The following is a 19,678-nucleotide window of genomic DNA, read 5'->3' on the forward strand; positions in this document are numbered from 1 at the left end:
AAATATATATATATATATATATATATATATATATATATATATATATATATATATATATATATATATATATATATATATATATATATATATATATATATATATATATATATATATATATATATATATATATATATATACAGTGGGGCAAAAAAGTATTTAGTCAGCCACCCATTGATTGTCAATGGGTGGCTGACTATCCATCCATCCATCCATTTTCTACCGCGTGTCCCTTTCGGGGTCGAGCCATCACTCCAAATTACTTTGTTCCAGAAGTTTTGAGGCTTGTCTCTGTGCAGTTTGCCGTAAAGTAAGCGGGATACTTTGTGACATTTGCGCAGAAATGGCTTTCTTCTGGCGACTCGGCCATGCATCCCATTTTTCTACAAGTGCCTCCTTATTGTGCATCTTGAAACAGCCGCACCACAATTTTTCAGATAGTCCTGTATTTCAGCTGAAGTTATTTGTGGATTTTTCTTTGCATCTCGAACAATTTTCCTGGCAGTTGTGGCTGAAATCTTTGCTGGTCTACCTGAATCCCTCATTTTCCACTTCTTTATCGACGTTTGAACACTGCTGATAGCCATTCTCAATTCCTTGGAAAACTTTTTATACCCCTTTCCTGTTTTATGCAGTTTAATTACCTTTTCTCGTAGATCCTTTGACAGTTATTTTGCCTTCCCCATGACTCAGAATCCAGAAACATCTGTGCAGCACTGGATGAAAGATGCAATGGTCTGTCAAAAGCCCAGAAACTCACTGACCTTTTATACACACACATTAATTACAAACAAACAGGTCACAGGTGAGGATTGGAACCTTGATTAGCCATTCAAACCTGTTTGTGTCAACTTTTGTGCATGGCATCAGATCAAAGTCACTGGCGTATGTAAACTTTTGATCATGGCCATTTTGGTACTTTCATTTGTCATTTTGATCTAAAAAGAGTAAACACAGTTGTTTGCCAATAAATAGCTTCACACAACCATTAAGCATGAGTGGAAGAAAGGTTTTTGTGTTATCATTCATATTCTCTGAAGAATGGCCAAGAAATGATAAATTCTCTCAGGGTAAGTAAACTTATGAGCACAACTGTATATACATACATATATATATACATACATATACGTATATAAATACACATATATGTATACACACATATACATATATACACATACATATATACATATACATTAGGGCTGCAAATCTTTTGGGTGTCCCACGATTCGATTCAATATCGATTGTTGGGGTCACGATTTGATTATAAATCGATTTTTTTTTTTCCATTCAACGCGATTCAAAAACGATATTTTTACGATTCAAAACGATTCTCTATTAATTCAATACGTAGGATTTCAGCAAGATCTACCCCAGTCTGCTGACATGCAAGCAGAGTAGTAGATTTTTGTAAAAATGTTTTATCAACTGATTGCAATAATGTAAATTTGTTTCAACTATTAAATGAACCAAAAATATGACTTATTTTACCTTTGCGAAAATATTGGACACAGTGTGTTGTCAAGCTTATGAGATGCGATGCAAGTGTAAGCCACTGTGACACTATTGTTCATTTATTTTTGTATTTTATTTAATTTTTATAAATGTCTAATGATAATGTCAATGAGGGATCTTTAATCACTGCTATGTTGAAATTTTAACTAATATTGATACTGTTGTTGATAATATTCATTTTGGTTTCACTACTTTTGGATTGTTCTGTGTCGTATTTGTGTCTCCTCTCAATTACTCTGTTTATTGGTGTTCAGAGTGTTGCTGGGCCGGGTTTGGTTTTGGAATTGATTTTTGAAAAATGAGAATCGGTACTGAATCGCACAACATGAGAATCGCAATTTGAATTCGAATCGATTTTTTCCCACACCCCTAATATACATACATACATATATACACATGTACACTGGAGCGGTATGGCGTGGTGGGTAGAGCGGCCGTGCCAGAAACCTGAGGGTTGCAGGTTCGCTCCCCGCCTCTTGACACGCTGCCGTTGTGTCCTTGGGCAGGACACTTCACCCTTGCCCCCGGTGCCGCTCACACTGGTGAATGAATGATGAATGAATGATAGGTGGTGGTCAGAGGGGCCGTAGGCGGAAACTGGCAGCCTCGCTTCCGTCAGACTACCCCAGGGCAGCTGTGGCTACAAATGTAGCTTACTACCACCAGGTGTGAATAAATGATGGGTTCCCACTTCTCTGTGAGCGCTTTGAGTATCTAACAATAGAAAAGAGCGATATAAAATCTAATCCATTATTATTATTATTATTACATGTACATATATACATGTACATACATATATATATATACATACACATATATGTATACATATATGTATACATGTATGTTAGGGATGTAACAGTACACAAAAATTTCGGTTCGGTACATACCTCGGTTTAGAGGTCACGGTTCGGTTCATTTTCGGTACAGTAAGAAAACAACAAAATATAAATGTTTTGGTTCTTTATTTACCAAATTTGTAAACAATGGCTTTATCCTTTTAACATTGGGAACACTATAATAATTCTGCCCACGTTAATCCACATTAAACTGCCTCAAGTTGTTGCTCAGATTAAATAAAATAACAAAACTTTTCTTCGACATATAAAAAGTGCAACATTAAACAGTTTCAAGTCAACTCATCATGCTTAATTTATTACAGCATTTGGGAAGCCTGTAGTTGATTTTTATTATGTAAATGTTATATTTTTATCAACATGTGATAGCAGGGACCCTGCCATTCAAAACTAGGCTGCTCCATTACTAATGATTAATGTAACTATAGCTGAAAAAAATAGTACAATAGCAATAGGAGAGACTATTCATCCCTGAACACCATGGAGTTCATGTAGGCTTTATGATGCAGTTACATTATTATATCAACTATCAGAGACAGAAACTCTTCATTTAACATAATGTCCTTTTTTGCTGCTTCAACACAGCTCAATCAACACAAAAAAAGGTAAAGTGAAATAACAGACAGACAGGGCTTTGCTGTCTGTAACACACACACACACACACGCACACACCGCAAAATGAGCTAACGTTACGCTAAAAGCGAATTAGCCTTCACCTCAAGCCAGGACTGCGAGCAAGCTGAGCTGCAGTTTATATTTCTAGAACGTCAACGGGCTCATAGTGATGTTACTAGTAGTTGACTGGGAGGTGTTTATTATAATTTGGGGAGAGTCCGCTGCCTGATGCTTACCTGCTAAACGCTAAGCACTGACTACATGCGCTCTGAATACGCACTGCTGATTGGCTGTTACCGCTCTGTATGTAACCAATCAGATGGTTGTGTGGGTGGGACAATGCTGGGTGCTGTGTACTGACAGAGAAAGGCAGAAGGAAGCGGAGCAGCTTGTTAAGACTTTAGCTTAGCTTAATATGTTCGTGTGGAAACTCGTTTGGTACACCTCCGAACCGAACCAAACCCCCCGTACCGAAACGGTTCAATACAAATACACGTACCGTTACACCCCTAATGTATGTACATATATACATACACATATATACATACACACATATGTACAGTATATATACCTACATATACAGTATATACATACATATACAGTGGGGCAAAAAAGTATTTAGTCAGCCACCCATTGACAATCAATGGGTGGCTGACTAAATACTTTTTTGCTCCACTGTATATATATATATATATATACATATATACATACTAGTGTTGTAACGATAATATTTTGGTACCGGTACTAAAATTATTTTGGTACTTTTCGGTATTTTCTAAATAAAGGGGACCACAAAAAAATTGCATTATTGGCTTTATTTTAACATTGCAGTTAAGTCCTTAAATAAAATAGTGAACATACAAGACAACTTGTCTTTTAGTATTACGTAAACAAACAAAGACTCCTAATTAGTCTGCTGACGTATGCAGTAACATGTATAATAAGTAATAAGTAAGTAATAATAACTGTGTCATTTATCATTCTATTATTTTGTCAACATTATTAAGGACAAGTGGTAGAAAATTAATTATTAATCTACTTGTTCATTTACTGTTAATATCTGCTTACTTTCTCTTTTAACATGTTCTGTCTACACTTCTGTTAAAATGTAATAATCACGTATCCTTCTGTTGTTTGATACAAATTTGGGTATTAATGCGATACCAAGTAGTTACAGGATCATACTCATACATTGGTCATATTCAAAATCCTTGTGTGTCCAGGGACATATTTCCTCAGTTTATAAACATAATATACATTTTTTTTAAACGAAAGAAGATGTTTTGATGACAAAAAATATCGACGTAATCATAGTAGTATTGACTAGATATGTCCCTGCACTTGATATCATCACAGTGTATATCAGGTGTAGATCCACCCATAGCGTTTGTTTACATTTTGACACCGTTGAGCTACGGTGTGTAGTGAAGCATGTTTAGCTATTATTCGTCCTGCAGGGATGATACTTGTAAGAAACTTACTTTATTTGTCGCCATGGAGGTGAGGATTAGTGATTTAGAAGTCGCTAAAACACTGCCGACGGTGGATGGACGTTAGCTAGCCATGTCTTAAAGCACCTCTTCCTGAGGGCGTTTCAGTGTTATAACTTCACCTTTATCCTTAGTTTTTAAGCCAAAATGCGTCCGTTCTCCCTTTTCTGTCTACACACTGTGTCTGCTTGTAAGTACTCCCTGATTGTGTGCCGCCGAACATGCTCGTCTGCTCGTAAACCAGCAATGTCACGACGTGACTTCGACGCGGGCACACTTGGTTGCAGGACCGGTACGTTTCAGAGACGGTATCGTATCGAAAATGATTAATTAGTATCGCGGTACTATACTAATACCCAGAGGTGGGACCAAGTCATTGCTTTGCAAGTCACAAGTAAGTCTCAAGTCTTTGCCCTCAAGTCTCGAGTCAAGTCCCGAGTCAAGACAGGCAAGTCCCGAGTCAAGTCCAAAGTCAAGACTGGAAAGTCTCAAGTCGAGTCCCAAGTCCTGCATTTTGAGTTTCGAGTCCTTTCAAGTCCTTTTAACCACAGACTAATATTTTTACACAGATTGTGTATGCTTTTAAAACGCTGTATTTATTTATTAAAACAAGTGCATTTGAAATTGCAAGAAAAAAAATAGTGCTGACATTGCAATTCATAATAGCACTATTAACAGTAATTTTAATAGTTTAAACAATTTTAAACATTTAACTCATTCCTTTACAGAATAAACACATTTGCAAAAACAAACATTAACATACTATTGGTTGTATTTTATGAAAATAATATTACCACAGAGTTGAGAAGGAGCAAAGATCTTCAATATTTGTATGTGAAAATCACAAATAAATCTTCTGGGGGAGGATGACGCCCCTACAGGGGTTTGGTTTACAAACTTTCAGCCCCACCTAAAACAAAATTCACCAGCCGCCAATGATTATGATGCATTCTCATTCTAGGCAAAATATAAGACAATACTTTCTTAACAGTATAATTGTAACCAGGAATAAGTCTTCAAGTAACAATATTCAAATACTAACATTGTTGGGTAAAACAGCATTTGGTTTTATTCTGAATGTAGTGAAACAAATTGGTGGTTTTAGCTGATATAAAGACTTTCAGGTGTTTATATATGTTTAAGTATTTGGCAGACGCTTTTATCCAAAGCGACATACATAAAAAATACATACATAACAATCACTGTAAACATGATCATTTAAGGGAAGAATGTAATACAAAATATCAATACAAAGTGTCAAAACAGAATAAACTCTCTGCTGCTGCAGCAACAGAGATACAGTCTATAGGTCCCTAAGATATATAGATATCTAATGTATTCATACATTGTTTATGTAGGATATACGCATGTATATATAACCTAATCATATTGTTTCTTCAATTTAAAAATAGCTTACCGTTTTTTCCCCCTTCTCTGGGATTATATTCCCAGTTTTGATCTCGGACGTCTGGTCACTTATAGCGTATAAGAATATTATATTACTGTTAAGCAAACTATGAATAATAAAACTTGCCAAAACATGTGTCCGTTATCATAGCTACACGTCTGACAAAAAAACGTGTGAAAATCAGTGGTATTCAGTGAGGTAAAATGAATTAAATGCGCTGACAGTTCATTGCTCCTGACAAATGAATTGCACTGAGTGGAGCGGATCACCACTCCAAGATGGCGGCCCCGCGTCTCGTCTGCACCAGTAGGCAGTAGCGCTCGATGCTGCGTACCCTTAAAACATGTCTATGGTTTTAACGTTAGCAGTGAGTTTACAGCCTCACTGATTTAACTACACAGCAAATAAAAGTCATGTTACTTAGCCAATAAACGTTATCTTACATTCAAAACTTACCCTTCTTTGGGCAACTTCAAATGTCGAACGAAGTTGGAAGTTGTTGCGTCTCCGTCTGTAATATTCCAACTGCGTGATTTGCATACGCAATTCGTTTTTTGTTGACCAAGTCGTAGTTTTTATACCCGAACGAAACCAACTTTGGCATAATTGTTTCTCTCTGCCGCATTGTTTGACAACTCTTGTTGGGTGGTTGTCCTGCAATTTGATTGGATGAATGCTGTGTGATGAAAACAACGTATAACTAATTTGATTGGCTGTTGTACTGACAGCACACCAGCTGACAGGCAGCACACACGCTGATAGACAGACAGACACGTACAAAATGAAAGATACGGAGCGCTCCCAAATAACTTTTTAAGCTTTGGGTTTTGGGGAAAGTAGCAAGTCATGTCAAGTCAAAAGGCTCAAGTCCAAGTGAAGTCATTGATGTTAAAGTCTAAGTCGAGTTGCAAGTCTCTTTACATTTTGTCAAGTCGAGTCTAAAGTCATCAAATTCATGACTCGAGTCTGACTCGAGTCCAAGTCATGTGACTCGAGTCCACACCTCTGCTAATACCGGTATACCGTAGAACCCTAATACATACATATATACACAAAGATATACATACATATACAGTACAGACCAAAAGTTTGGACACAGTTTCTCATTCAATGTGTTTTCTTTATTTTCATGACTACTTACATTGTAGATTGTCACTGAAGGCATCAAAACTATGAATGAATACATGTGGAGTTATGTACTTAACAAAAAAAGGTAAAATACCTGGAAACATGTTTTATATTCTAGTTTCTTCAAAATAGCCACCCTTTGCTCTGATTACTGTATTGCACACTCTTGGCAATTTTGATGACCTTCAAGAGGTCGTCACCTGAAAGGGTTTTCACTTCACAGGTGTCATAGTTTAGCTGCCTTCAGTGACAATCTACAATGTAAATAGTCATGAAAATAAAGAAAACGCATTGAAATGAGGTGTGTCCAAACTTTTGGCCTGTACTGTATACATATACATATACAGTATATACATATACATATACATACATATATATATATATATATATATATATATATATATATATATATATATATATATATATATATATATACATACACATACATATATATATACACATACATAAAAATACATACACATACAAAACCCAAAACCAGTGAAGTTGGCTTGTTGTGTAAATCGTAAATAAAAACAGAATACAATGATTTGCAAATCCTTTTCAACTTATATTCAATTGAATGCACTGCAAAGGCAAGATACTTAACGTTCAAACTGGTGAACGTTGTTATTTTTTGCAAATATTAGCTCATTTGGAATTTGATGCCTGTGAAGGCACCATTAATGCTGAAAGGTACATACAGGTTTTGGAGCAACGTATGTTGCCATCCAAGCAACGTCTTTTTCATGGACGCCCCTGCTTATTACAGCAAGACAATACCAAGCCACATCCTGCAAGTGTTACAACAACGTGGCTTTGTAGTAAAAGAGAGCGGGTACTAGACTTGACTGCCTGTAGCCCAGACCTGTGTCCCATTGGTGATTTGTGGCCCATTATGAAGCGTAAAATACCACAACGAAGACCCCAGACAGTTGAACAACTTAGGCTGTACATCAAGCAAGAATGGGAAATAATTCCACCTGAAAAGCTTCAAAAATTGGTCTCCTCAGTTCCCAAAAGTTTACTGAGTGTTGTTAAAAGGAAAGGCAATGTAACACAGTGGTAAAAATGCCCCTGTGCCATGTGTGGCTGCCATTAAATTCTAAGTTAATGATTATTTGAAAAAAAAAATTAAGTTTCTTAGTTCGAACATTAAATATTGTCTTTGCAGTGTATTCAATTAAATATAAGTTGAAAATGATGTATATATATTAACACTATTTTTATCTATATGAACAAAGTGCAGTTACGTCTTATATCCACAAGGTGCCATCTTGCAAATTTTTCACATTTATTTTTATTTATTTATAGTATTATTTTGTTTCTGCCATGTTACTTTGTTTATAATGCTTGTGTTGCTTTCATATGCACATTCAGCTTTCTACTTGAGGTACATATAAACATTTTGAATGTGTGTGTTTTAAAAAAAAAAAATTTGGTAAAAGGATTTCAGTATAAGTAGTTTTTGAAAATTTTAAGCACATTTAAAATTACCACGATAATAATAACCGTGATCATTTTGGACACAACAACCGTGACCTACGGCCTGCGGGCCGGAACCGGCCCCCCAGCATCCAAACTCCGGCCCACAGGAAGTCCCAAATAAAATTGTATTTATTTATTTTATTTTTTTAAATCTTTCCTTTCTAATCCATTTTCTACCGCTTGTTACTCTTGGTGTCTCCTAGCCGCTCAGGCAAATCATATTGTCTAAAAATGAATTTTCCCATCAATAACGTGACAATGTTAAATGTTGATGAACATCAATGTTAATTGATGTTAAATGACAAAACGGATTATAAAGACAATGTATATATGTGTATATATATAAATGATAAATGATAAATGGGTTATACTTGTATAGCGCTTTTCTACCTTCAAGGTACTCAAAGCGCTTTGACAGTATTTCCACATTTACCCATTCACACACACATTCACACACTGATGGCGGGAGCTGCCATGCAAGGCGCTAACCAGCAGCCATCAGAGGCAAAGGGTGAAGTGTCTTGCCCAAGGACACAACGGACGTGACTAGGAAGGTAGAAGGTGGGGATATATACTGTATATGTATATATACACTACCGTTCAAAAGTTTGGGGTCACCCAAACAATTTTGTGGAATAGCCTTCATTTCTAAGAACAAGAATAGACTGTCGAGTTTCAGATGAAAGTTCTCTTTTTCTGGCCATTTTGAGCGTTTAATTGACCCCCACAAATGTGATGCTCCAGAAACTCAATCTGCTCAAAGGAAGGTCAGTTTTGTAGCTTCTGTAACGAGCTAAACTGTTTTCAGATGTGTGAACATGATTGCACAAGGGTTTTCTAATCATCAATTAGCCTTCTGAGCCAATGAGCAAACACATTGTACCATTAGAACACTGGAGTGATAGTTGCTGGAAATGGGCCTCTATACACCTATGTAAATATTGCACAAAAAAGTAGTTTAAAGTTATCTTCATTGAAAAGTACAGTGCTTTTCCTTCAAAAATAAGGACATTTCAATGTGACCCCAAACTTTTGAACGGTAGTTTTAACCCAATGCGGCCCCCGAGTCAAAAAGTTTGGGGACCCCTGCTTTAAGGCAACACTTGCCTTGACCTTAAAAAGTTAAAATTCGAGGCCTGCATATGCATATATACACATTTGTACTGTATATATGCAGCATAGTGCCACAGGTCTTTCTGTGTGGAGTTTGCATGTTTTCCCCGTGACTGTGTGGGTTCCTTCCGGGTACTCCGGCTTCCTCACACCTCCAAAGACATGCACCTGGGGATAGGTTGATTGGCAACACAAAATTGGCCCTAGTGTGTGAATGTGAGTGTGAATGTTGTCTGTCTATCTGTGTTGGCCATGGGATGAGGTGGCGACTTGTCCAGGGTGTACCCCGCCTACCGCTCAAATGCAGCTGAGATAGGCTCCAGCACCACCGTGACCGTGATGATAATGTATATACACACATATATATATATATATATATACACATATGTATAAATGTCACTGCCTGTTTTAAATGTTCTCATTTTCTGAATACTATTAAGTGTTAATGGTTTCTTTATTATATAATAATTATAATATGTAATTATAATTATATATTATGTATATATAATTATAAGCTATATATAGCTTCTATAGAGGGGATTTTGCTCAGGTTTTTAGGTAAGTGTCCAAACAACTTCACTGAAATTTAGAAAAAGGTAAGTGTCCAAACAACCTCACTGAAATTTGGAAACATAATTGAAGGAACACAAAAACTAAAGACGCCAGATCTAATAATGATTTTTTTTTTTAAACCTGTTAAATCTTGTAGCTGTATTTACTATTATTAATGCCTTTCATTCTTTCTGGGATTTATGTGTTTTTCTGTTTAATTGAAATATACTATATTTTTCATAGAAATTTGAATAACTCACAGATAAAACCACTTCATTAGCACTTTTAAGGATCACACTTGATAACTTAATGGGAATGGGGGCAACACCATAAGGCAGTATAACCATGTGAGTATTGTATAGATAATAAGCAAAATAATACTACAAATAATAATACTACAACATTTTTATACATTTATAATAGTAAAGTATTATAAACAAAATACATTTAAATAAATATAATAACATATTTAAAATAATAACAAAAAAATATATGACAATGTAATACAATAATACATATATAATAGATTTATATTGTCTTCACTTCCAAAAAATACAAATATTTTAATAAAAATGCTGTACACCATATACAAATTTAAAAAATTTTGTTGTCTGTGGTAGTTGTTTCTGTAGAATGCTAAACATGCTATTACTTAAATAAAATCATATATTGTATAATAATAAATTATTATAAACAGAATACATATATATGAATATATATACATATATATATATATATATATATATATATATATATATATATATATATATATATATATATATATATATACTGCTCAAAAAAATTAAAGGAACACTTTGAAAACCCAAAAGATTTCATTTTTCAATATCTTGTGTGGCCCCCACGTGCTTGTATGCATGCTTGACAACGTCGCGGCATGCTCCTAATGAGACCACGGATGGTGTCTTGTGGGATGTCCTCCCAGATCTGTCTAAGGGCATCAGTGAGCTCCTGTAAAGTCTGAGGAGCAACCTGGCGGCGTCTGATGGAGCGAAACATTATGTCCCAGAGGTGTTCTATCGGGTTTAGATCAGGTGATCGTGAGGGCCATTCAATTGTGTCAATTCCTTCATCTTTCAGGTACTGTCTGCATACTCTTGCCACATGAGGCCGGGCATTGTCGTGGACCAGGAGGAACCCAGGACCTACTGCACCAGCGTAGGGTCTGACCTTGGGTGCAAGGATTTCATCCCGATACCTAATAATACCACCTTAACATTTGACAACCAAACAATTAAACAAGGCGACTCGGTAAAGAATCTGGGTATTATCTTCGACCCAACTCTCTCGTTTGAGTCGCACATTAAGAGTGTTACTAAAACGGCCTTCTTTCATCTCCGTAATATCGCTAAAATTCGTCCCATTTTGTCCACAAGCGATGCTGAGATCATTATCCATGCGTTCGTTACATCTCGTCTCGATTACTGTAACGTTTTATTTTCGGCCTCCCTATACTGTAACGTTTTATTTTCGGCCTCCCTATGTCTAGCATTAAAAGATTGCAGATGGTACAAAATGCGGCTGCTAGACTTTTGACAAAAACAAGAAAGTTTGATCATATTCGTCGTCGTCGGCGGTCACTCGAAACGAGTATGACTGTCCTCCGTAGGGTCTTAGGGTGGATTCCCTATATGGAGGACGCCTGTGCGTGGAATCTTTTAATGTGGGGAGACTGGTGCACGGTCAGCCACCACACAGTCCTTGGCATTGAGCGGGCCAGGGTCCAGTGGCATGGAGACCAAGACGACTGGGGACCCGTCTTTGCTGCAGCCTTCATCCGCCTTCCCAGCCGTTGTGGTGCATTCCGCTGCCGCCATCTTCCGCCTGGTCCACCGTTGAGGCGGTTTTCACTATTCGCCCATAGCTGGGGTTATTTACCCATAGCTGGGACAGGGGTTGACTGGGCACCAGGGCATGTCCACACACCGGTGGGCCTGCATGCCCCGTCTCTGGGGCCCCCTGCTGCTCCGAGATCCCGTACAACTTAGCCTGGAACCGCGAGGTTCCAGTTACCGTGTGTGGCCACGAGGAGGCATGTACGAGTCTTGACAATGGAGAGGCTATGTACCGGCTGAGGAGGCTTATGCACTCGGCTCCTCTTTTCGCCCTCTGAGACAGAGGGCTAGCCGGCGGCACTAGCTGAAAGCAATAAGTATCAGGCAGAAGCAGCATGCAGCATAGCAAGCAAAAGCGGCATGCAGCATGCACTAACTACAGGTACTACTACTCCAAGGCTACTGCACTAGACGCATCACATCGCCCTGTGCGATGTTTTCTGCACACACACACTGATCATATTACGCCTATACTGGCTCACTTGCACTGGCTTCCTGTGCACCTAAGATGCGACTTTAAGGTTTTACTACTTACGTATAAAATACTACACGGTCAAGCTCCTGCCTATCTTGCCGATTGTATTGTACCATATGTCCCGGCAAGAAATCTGCGTTCAAAGAACTCCGGCTTATTAGTGATTCCCAGAGCCCAAAAAAAGTCTGCGGGCTATAGAGCGTTTTCTATTCGGGCTCCAATACTATGGAATGCCCTCCCGGTAAAAGTTAGAGATGCTACCTCAGTAGAAGCATTTAAGTCTCATCTTAAAACTCATTTGTATACTCTAGCCTAAGGCTGCAGCTAACGATTATTTTTCTATCGATTAATCTATAGATTATATTTTCGATTAATCGGTTAATCTATAGATTATTTTTCCGATTAATCTATAGATTATTTTTCCTTTTACCGATTATTTTTTTATTCAAAATGAAGATGAAAAAATAAATGTAGGCCCGTTTTTTTCAAAAGGCATGGCTTTTATTTACAAAAAAAAGAAGTATGGCCACTCAGTCAACATTGACAACAACATGACTAAATATTCTGTAACAATGTAAACATTTAAAACTTTTAACCTTTAACAAAATTAAAAGTAGCTTATTTGCTTTTTAATGTGCAAATATAAAAGTCAACATCCAGTGCAAATCTTAATATTCTGCAATAGTATAAGCATTTCAAAAGTAAAAGTATTGCTTATTTTGCTTTAAAATGTGCAAAAATAAAGATAAACATCCAATACAAAAAAGTGCAAAACGAAATATTCTGTAACAACAGTGTAAACATTTCAACAAAAGTGAAAGTATTGCTTATTTGCTAAAATGTGCAAAAATAAAGATAAACATCCAATCCAAAAAAGTGCCAATCTAAATATTCTGGAGCACTGTAAACATTAAGTATTGCTTTTAAAATGTGCAAAATAAACATCCAGTCCAACACCGTACACAATAACCAATTCTACTCATTCCAGTGAGTGTCTAACAGTTGTAATGAAGAAAGGTTAGCATGTCTACATGTTTGGTTCTTTTCTTGTTTACAATATTCCCAGCAGCTGAAAATAGGCGCTCAGAAGGGGTCGATGTGGCTGGAACGAGAGGTAATTAGCCTTCACCTCAAGCCAGGACTGCGAGTGAGCTGAGCTGCAGTTTATATTTCTAGAAGGTCAACGGGCTCATAGTGATGTTACTAGTAGTTGACTGGGAGGTGTTTATTATCATTTGGGGAGAGTCCGCTGCCTGATGCTCACCTGCTAAACACCTATCTGCTCCACGCTGAAGCGCTGACTACATGCGCTCTGAATACACACTGCTGATTGGCTGATAATGCTTCGTGTGTACCAATCAGATGGTTGTGTGGGTGGGACAATGCTGCGTGTGTACCAATCAGATGGTTGTGTGGGTGGGACAATGCTGCGTGTGTACCAATCAGATGGTTGTGTGGGTGGGACAATGCTGCATGTGTACCAATCAGATGGTTGTGTGGGTGGGACAATGCTGCGTGCTGAGACAGACGCAGAGGAGCGAAGCAGCTTGTTAAGACTTTAGCAGCTAAAGTTAGCTTTAGCTTAGAAACTCGTTCGGTACACCCCCGTGCCGAACCGAAAGCCCCGTACCGAAACGGTTCAATACAAAACATGTACCGTTACACCCCTAGCAGATACAAATGACACAGTCATGTTTTTGTGTAATGATGACAACGTATGCTCGCGCGGACGATTGACTAGTTGATGGTTTTCTTTTCAAATGTTCGTTCATAGCCGTTGTGCTGCTATGATAGGCCATTTCCGCTCGACACAGTGTGCATACAACAACATTATTAGGCCCTTTATTGAAATACTCCCACACTTTTGACCACTTTTGGCATGCTTTTCCCCCCTCGCTCGCACCGCTCGCATCGTCTGCTTTGATCGTCTGCTTTGCGGTCCGCCATGACGGTAGTGTGACGTAAATATGCGACGCGTCGACGCACAAAAACGGCGTCGACGTATTTACGTAACCGATGACGTCGACTACGTCGACGCGTCGTTTCAGCCTTACTCTAGCCTTTAAATAGACTCCCTTTTTAGACCAGTTGATCTGCCGTTTCTTTTCTTTTCTACTCTGCTCCCAACCCGGGGTGGACCGCTAGCCTGTCCATCAGATGGGGACATCTCTACGCTGCTGACCCGTCTCCACTCGGGATGGTTCCTGCTGGCCCCACTATGGATTGGACTTTCGCTGATGTGTTGGACTTTCACAATATTATGTCAGACCCACTCGACATCCATTGCTTTCGGTCTCCCCTAGAGGGGGGGGTTACCCACATATGCGGTCCTCTCCAAGGTTTCTCATAGTCATCCACATTGACGTCCCACTGGGGTGAGTTTTCCTTGCCCGTATGTGGGCTCTGTACCGAGGATGTCGTTGTGGCTTGTACAGCCCTTTGAGACACTTGTGATTTAGGGCTATATAAATAAACATTGATTGATTGATTGATTGATAATGGCAGTCAGACTGCCGTTCTCTAGCCTGTAGAGGTCTGTTGGTCCCTCCATGGAAATGCCTCCCCAGACCATCACTGACCCACCACCAAACGGGTCATGCTGAATGATGTTGCAGGCAGCATAGCGCTCTTCTTGGCTTCTCCAGACCCTTTCACGTCTATCACAGGTGCTCAGGGTAAACCTGCTCTCATCTGTGAAAAGCACAGGGCGCCAATGGCTGACTTGCCAATTCTGGTGTTCTATGGCAAATACCAATCGAGCTCCACGGTTCTGAGCAGTGAGCACAGGGCACACTACAGGACGTCGTGCCCTGAGGCCACCCTCGTGAAGTCTGTTTCTGACTGTTTGGGCAGAGACATTCACACCAGTAGCCTGCTGGAGGTCATTCTGTAGGGTTCGGGCAGTGCTCAACCTGTTCCTCCTTGCACAAAGCAGCAGATATCGGTCCTGCTGATGGGATGAGGACCGTCTACGGCCCTGTGCAGTTCTCCTAGAGTAACTGCCTGTCTCCTGGAATCTCCTCCATGCTCTGGAGATTGTATTGGGAGACACATCAAATCTTCTTGCAACAGCACGCATGGATGTGCCATCCTGGAGGAGTAGGACAATCTGCGCAACTTCAGGAGGGTTAAGAAATCGCCTCATGCTCCCAGTCGTGATAATGACTCTAGCTAAAGCCAACACTTGTGGAAAAACAGTTAAAAAAGATCAAGAGGGAGGAACTTGAAATGGCCTCCACCTGCAAAACCAGTCCTGTTTTGGGGGTCATCTCGTTGTTGCCCCTCTAGTGCACCTGTTGTTAATTCCATCAACACCAATGCAGCTGAAACTGATTAACAACCCCCTCTGCCACGTACCTGACCAAAACCTTATCAGAAAAGTGCAATTGAATTCATGCCGTACCCAGATGAAAAACTGTTCCTTTAATTTTTTTGAGCAGTGTATATATATATTATACATCATACAAATAATAATAATAATATATCAAAAAATTATCATGAAAATAAATATGATAATAGTAAATATGTAATATGAATATAATACAAAATGATTAAAAATAAATCAATATACACAATATATAAATTTAAAATAATTGATGTGGTATTTGTTTCTGTACAATACTACAAATACGAATACTTAAAAAATCATATATTTATAAATAGTTAACTATTATGAACATAATAAACTAATAAGAGTAAAATATAAGTAATACAATTAATATACTAAATTATATTATGTCTAATATAATGATAAATATGGAATATAAATATAATACAGATTAGTTTCCTATTTTGTAACTTTAAAATGTTTTTAATTACATTTAAAAATCATGTACACTATATATACATTTTAAAAAATGTTCTTTAGTATGTGTTTCTGCAAACTTCTATTGAATAAATGACACAATTATGCACTGTATGTAGAGTTCTATGTTTGTTTGTTTTATCTTTACTTTTATCGTTTTCACCATAAATGGCAGGTTATCGTGATAGTCCATATCACCCATCCCTACTGGCCAGGTGTGGCCTGTGGGCCTTGAATTTGACATCTGTGGTCTAAATGCCTTAAATTACCATTAAAGTAATAATAGGAAACTAACAATATTGCTTTTCAACCATTTTGATTTCTTCAGTATTTGTTGTGTAATTCTAATACAGTAACAACCAGTTGTAAGCAAAACAATCTTGCAAGTGCAACAATTCTGAATCAAAGAGGTTGTGCACAGACAACATATCTTTGGGTTGACATCCATCCCCTGTTTTCCAGGCAAGAATGTTTCTTTCCACCAAGAACCTCCTCTGTTTTCAAGTCAACTATGTAGTGCTGTGAAAGTTTGTTTACACTGCTATCATCTGTGCAATGTTTTCCTGTTCGCAAGTTGCCTGCTAGCTTTTCCATGCAGCAACACGGTCCTTACGTGTTTGGGCCATTTCACGCTTATTAAAAATTACTGAAGCTTTCTTACACTTACACTTTCAACCATTTAGAGGTATTCAGTGTTTGATGTGTAATTCTTATACAGTGCCAAAAAGTTATGAGCAAAAAGATCTTGCAAGTGCAAACATTTGCGCGAGCATCACAGGAACCTCCTAGGGGCTGAACCCCCCCTGTTCTTCAAACCTAGTGACGCCCCTGGGGAACACTGTTTAAGTTAGTGCACCCGTGCAGCAGGATTGTGACAAATATGCTAAATACTTAGCACATAATGCCTGTTCACATGTGTTAAGCGCTCACTGGCACTCATGGCTGATGCTTGTGGAGCCACACAGGTGTGGTCCAGCAAGGTGTGGTCACGTGACAAGGGCATGAGCTGTGCAGCATGTGTGTGCATGCATGACAGGCTGTCTATGCTGGCCAGTGTGCGCACGGTCTCAAGGGTCGGGAGATTATGTCGACAAAAGGTGCACCTGGTGCTTTAGATTGAGTTTCTCTCCTCCCCTCTCTGCCTATTCATCTCCCCCCAGACCCCCTCCGACGCTTTTCCTGCGGCCATTCCCTAACGTCACCCTGGGACTTTTAAAAGATTAGCTTGAAGAACGGCACCGGTAATACGTGTCAACAGCTTAGGAACGAGCGACAGAGTCTTACAAGACTGTCTCAGAAAATTAAGAGTATTGTGATAAAGTTCTTTATTTTCTGTAATGCAATTAAAAAAACAAAAATGTCATACATTCTGGATTCATTACATATCAACTGAAATATTGCAAGCCTTTTATTATTTTAATATTGCTGGTTATGGCATACAGCTTAAGAAAACTCATAAATCCTATCTCAAAAAATTAGAATATTTCCTCAGACCAAGTTAAAAAAAAAAGATTTATAACAGCAAAACAAAATCAAACATTTGAAAATGTCCTTTAATGCACTCAGTACTTGGTTGGGAATCCTTTTGCACGGATTACGGCATCAATGCGGCGTGGCATGGAGGCAATCAGCCTGTGGCATTGCTGAGGTGTTATGGATGCCCAGGATGCTTCAATAGCAGCCTTTAGCTCATTTGCATTATTGGGTCTGGTGTCTTTCAGCTTCTTCTTCACAATACCCCACAAATTGTCTATAGGGTTCAGGTCAGGGGAGTTGGCAGGCCAATCGAGGACAGTAATGCCATGGTCAGTACACCAGTTACTGGTGGTTTTGGCACTGTGGGCAGGTGCCAGATCATGTTGGAAAATGAAATCATCATCGCCATAGAGCTTTTCAACAGATGGAAGCATGTAGTGCTGTAAAATGTCTTAGTACACAGCTGCATTGACTCAATAATGCAAAAGAGCTAAAGGCTGCTATTGAAGCATCTTGGGCATCCATAACACCTCAGCAATGCCAAAGGCTGATTGCCTCCAAGCCACGCCGCATTGATGCAGTAATCCGTGCAAAAGGATTCCCAACTAAGTACTGAGTGCATTAGTTGACATTTACAAATGTTTGATTTTGTTTTGCTGTTATAAATCTTTTTTTTTTACTTGGTCTGAGGACATATTCTAATTTTTTGAGATGGGATTTTTGAGTTTTATTAAGCTGTATGCCATAATCAGCAATAATAAAATAATAAAAGGCTTGCAATATTTCAGTTGATGTGTAATGAATCCAGAATGTATGACATTTTTGTTTTTTTTAATTGCATTACAGAAAATAAAGCACTTTATCACAATATTCTAATTTTCTGAGACAGTCCTGTATATAGAGTGTGAGCTTGGAGCAAAAACTACTTGTTCTAGTTCTATACTTGTCTCTGGTTGTGTTTTGTTGTTGGGTAATAGAACTGCGTAGCACAGATCAGTTTTGAATGAGGGTCAAAATATTACAATACCACTTGTGTGAATGAATGATGGGTTCCCACTTCTCTGTGAGCACTTTGAGTATCTAATAATAGAAAAGCGCAATATAAAATCTAATCCATTATTATTATTACTTCATTTAAAAAGCAAGCCACAGGCCTTTCTATAAGGAAGTACAATCATGTGACATTTATCAGCCAATCAAAACATACCTAAATAATTATTACTTAAATAACAAATATTATACTAATTATTATCAATGCAATGCAGAATTGTGTGATTGGGCCACAAACAACCTATTTCTGATTAATTAATGAAATAGAACATTTCCGTACAGCAAAAAAAATTATGTTTTTTTCCCCCGATAGAATTGATGTAATTCCATATTTGCTTTACAACTTTTTAGGCAGTGTTGCGTGGCTTTAGTTACATGTTACTTGCACACACACACAACCAGCCTGGTTGATGCTTTTACACACACACCTGTTATGAACCCCTAAAAACTTTACAACCATCTGTTATAATTTTAATACTTCACGCACTTAATAGTTTCTTCTCTTATCCCTTAGTACTGTGACGTTTCATGTTTTAGTTTTGTGTGTGTGTGTTTCTCTCATGACCATCGAAAGTGAACTGCCCCCTCCATTCTCCTCTCTTCTCCTAACTTCCAAAACACACACACCAACCTTCCCCTCCAGCCCAGCGGTCTCCAGTCTGCATAATAAATGAGGCAAGTGGATAGGTGCAGGAAGAAAAAGGGGGTGCGCTCACTCTCCCTCCTACACACACTTACACGCACACATCAAAAACAGACTGTACCATTAAACTATCCCCGGTGCACAGCATAACAGCTGTTGACATTGGGAAAATCCCTCTTTTAATTCTTGTTGAAACTTTTCTTCTACATCAGCGTGCCAAAT

General features: G+C 38.3%; 1 long non-coding RNA gene across 1 annotated transcript in view; it reads right to left on the bottom strand.

Annotated features, from left to right (window-relative positions):
• Window positions 1-641: 641 nt before the first annotated feature.
• Window positions 642-19,678, bottom strand: part of LOC133630005 (uncharacterized) — a 21,178-nt gene continuing 2,141 nt past the window's right edge. The window contains exon 3 of the long non-coding RNA XR_009821179.1: window positions 642-713. This is a non-coding gene — a long non-coding RNA (uncharacterized LOC133630005). The remainder of the gene's footprint in view (window positions 714-19,678) is intronic.

This window comes from Entelurus aequoreus, linkage group LG15, assembly GCF_033978785.1.
Source record: "Entelurus aequoreus isolate RoL-2023_Sb linkage group LG15, RoL_Eaeq_v1.1, whole genome shotgun sequence".
In the NCBI taxonomy this organism is placed as follows: domain Eukaryota; kingdom Metazoa; phylum Chordata; class Actinopteri; order Syngnathiformes; family Syngnathidae; genus Entelurus; species Entelurus aequoreus.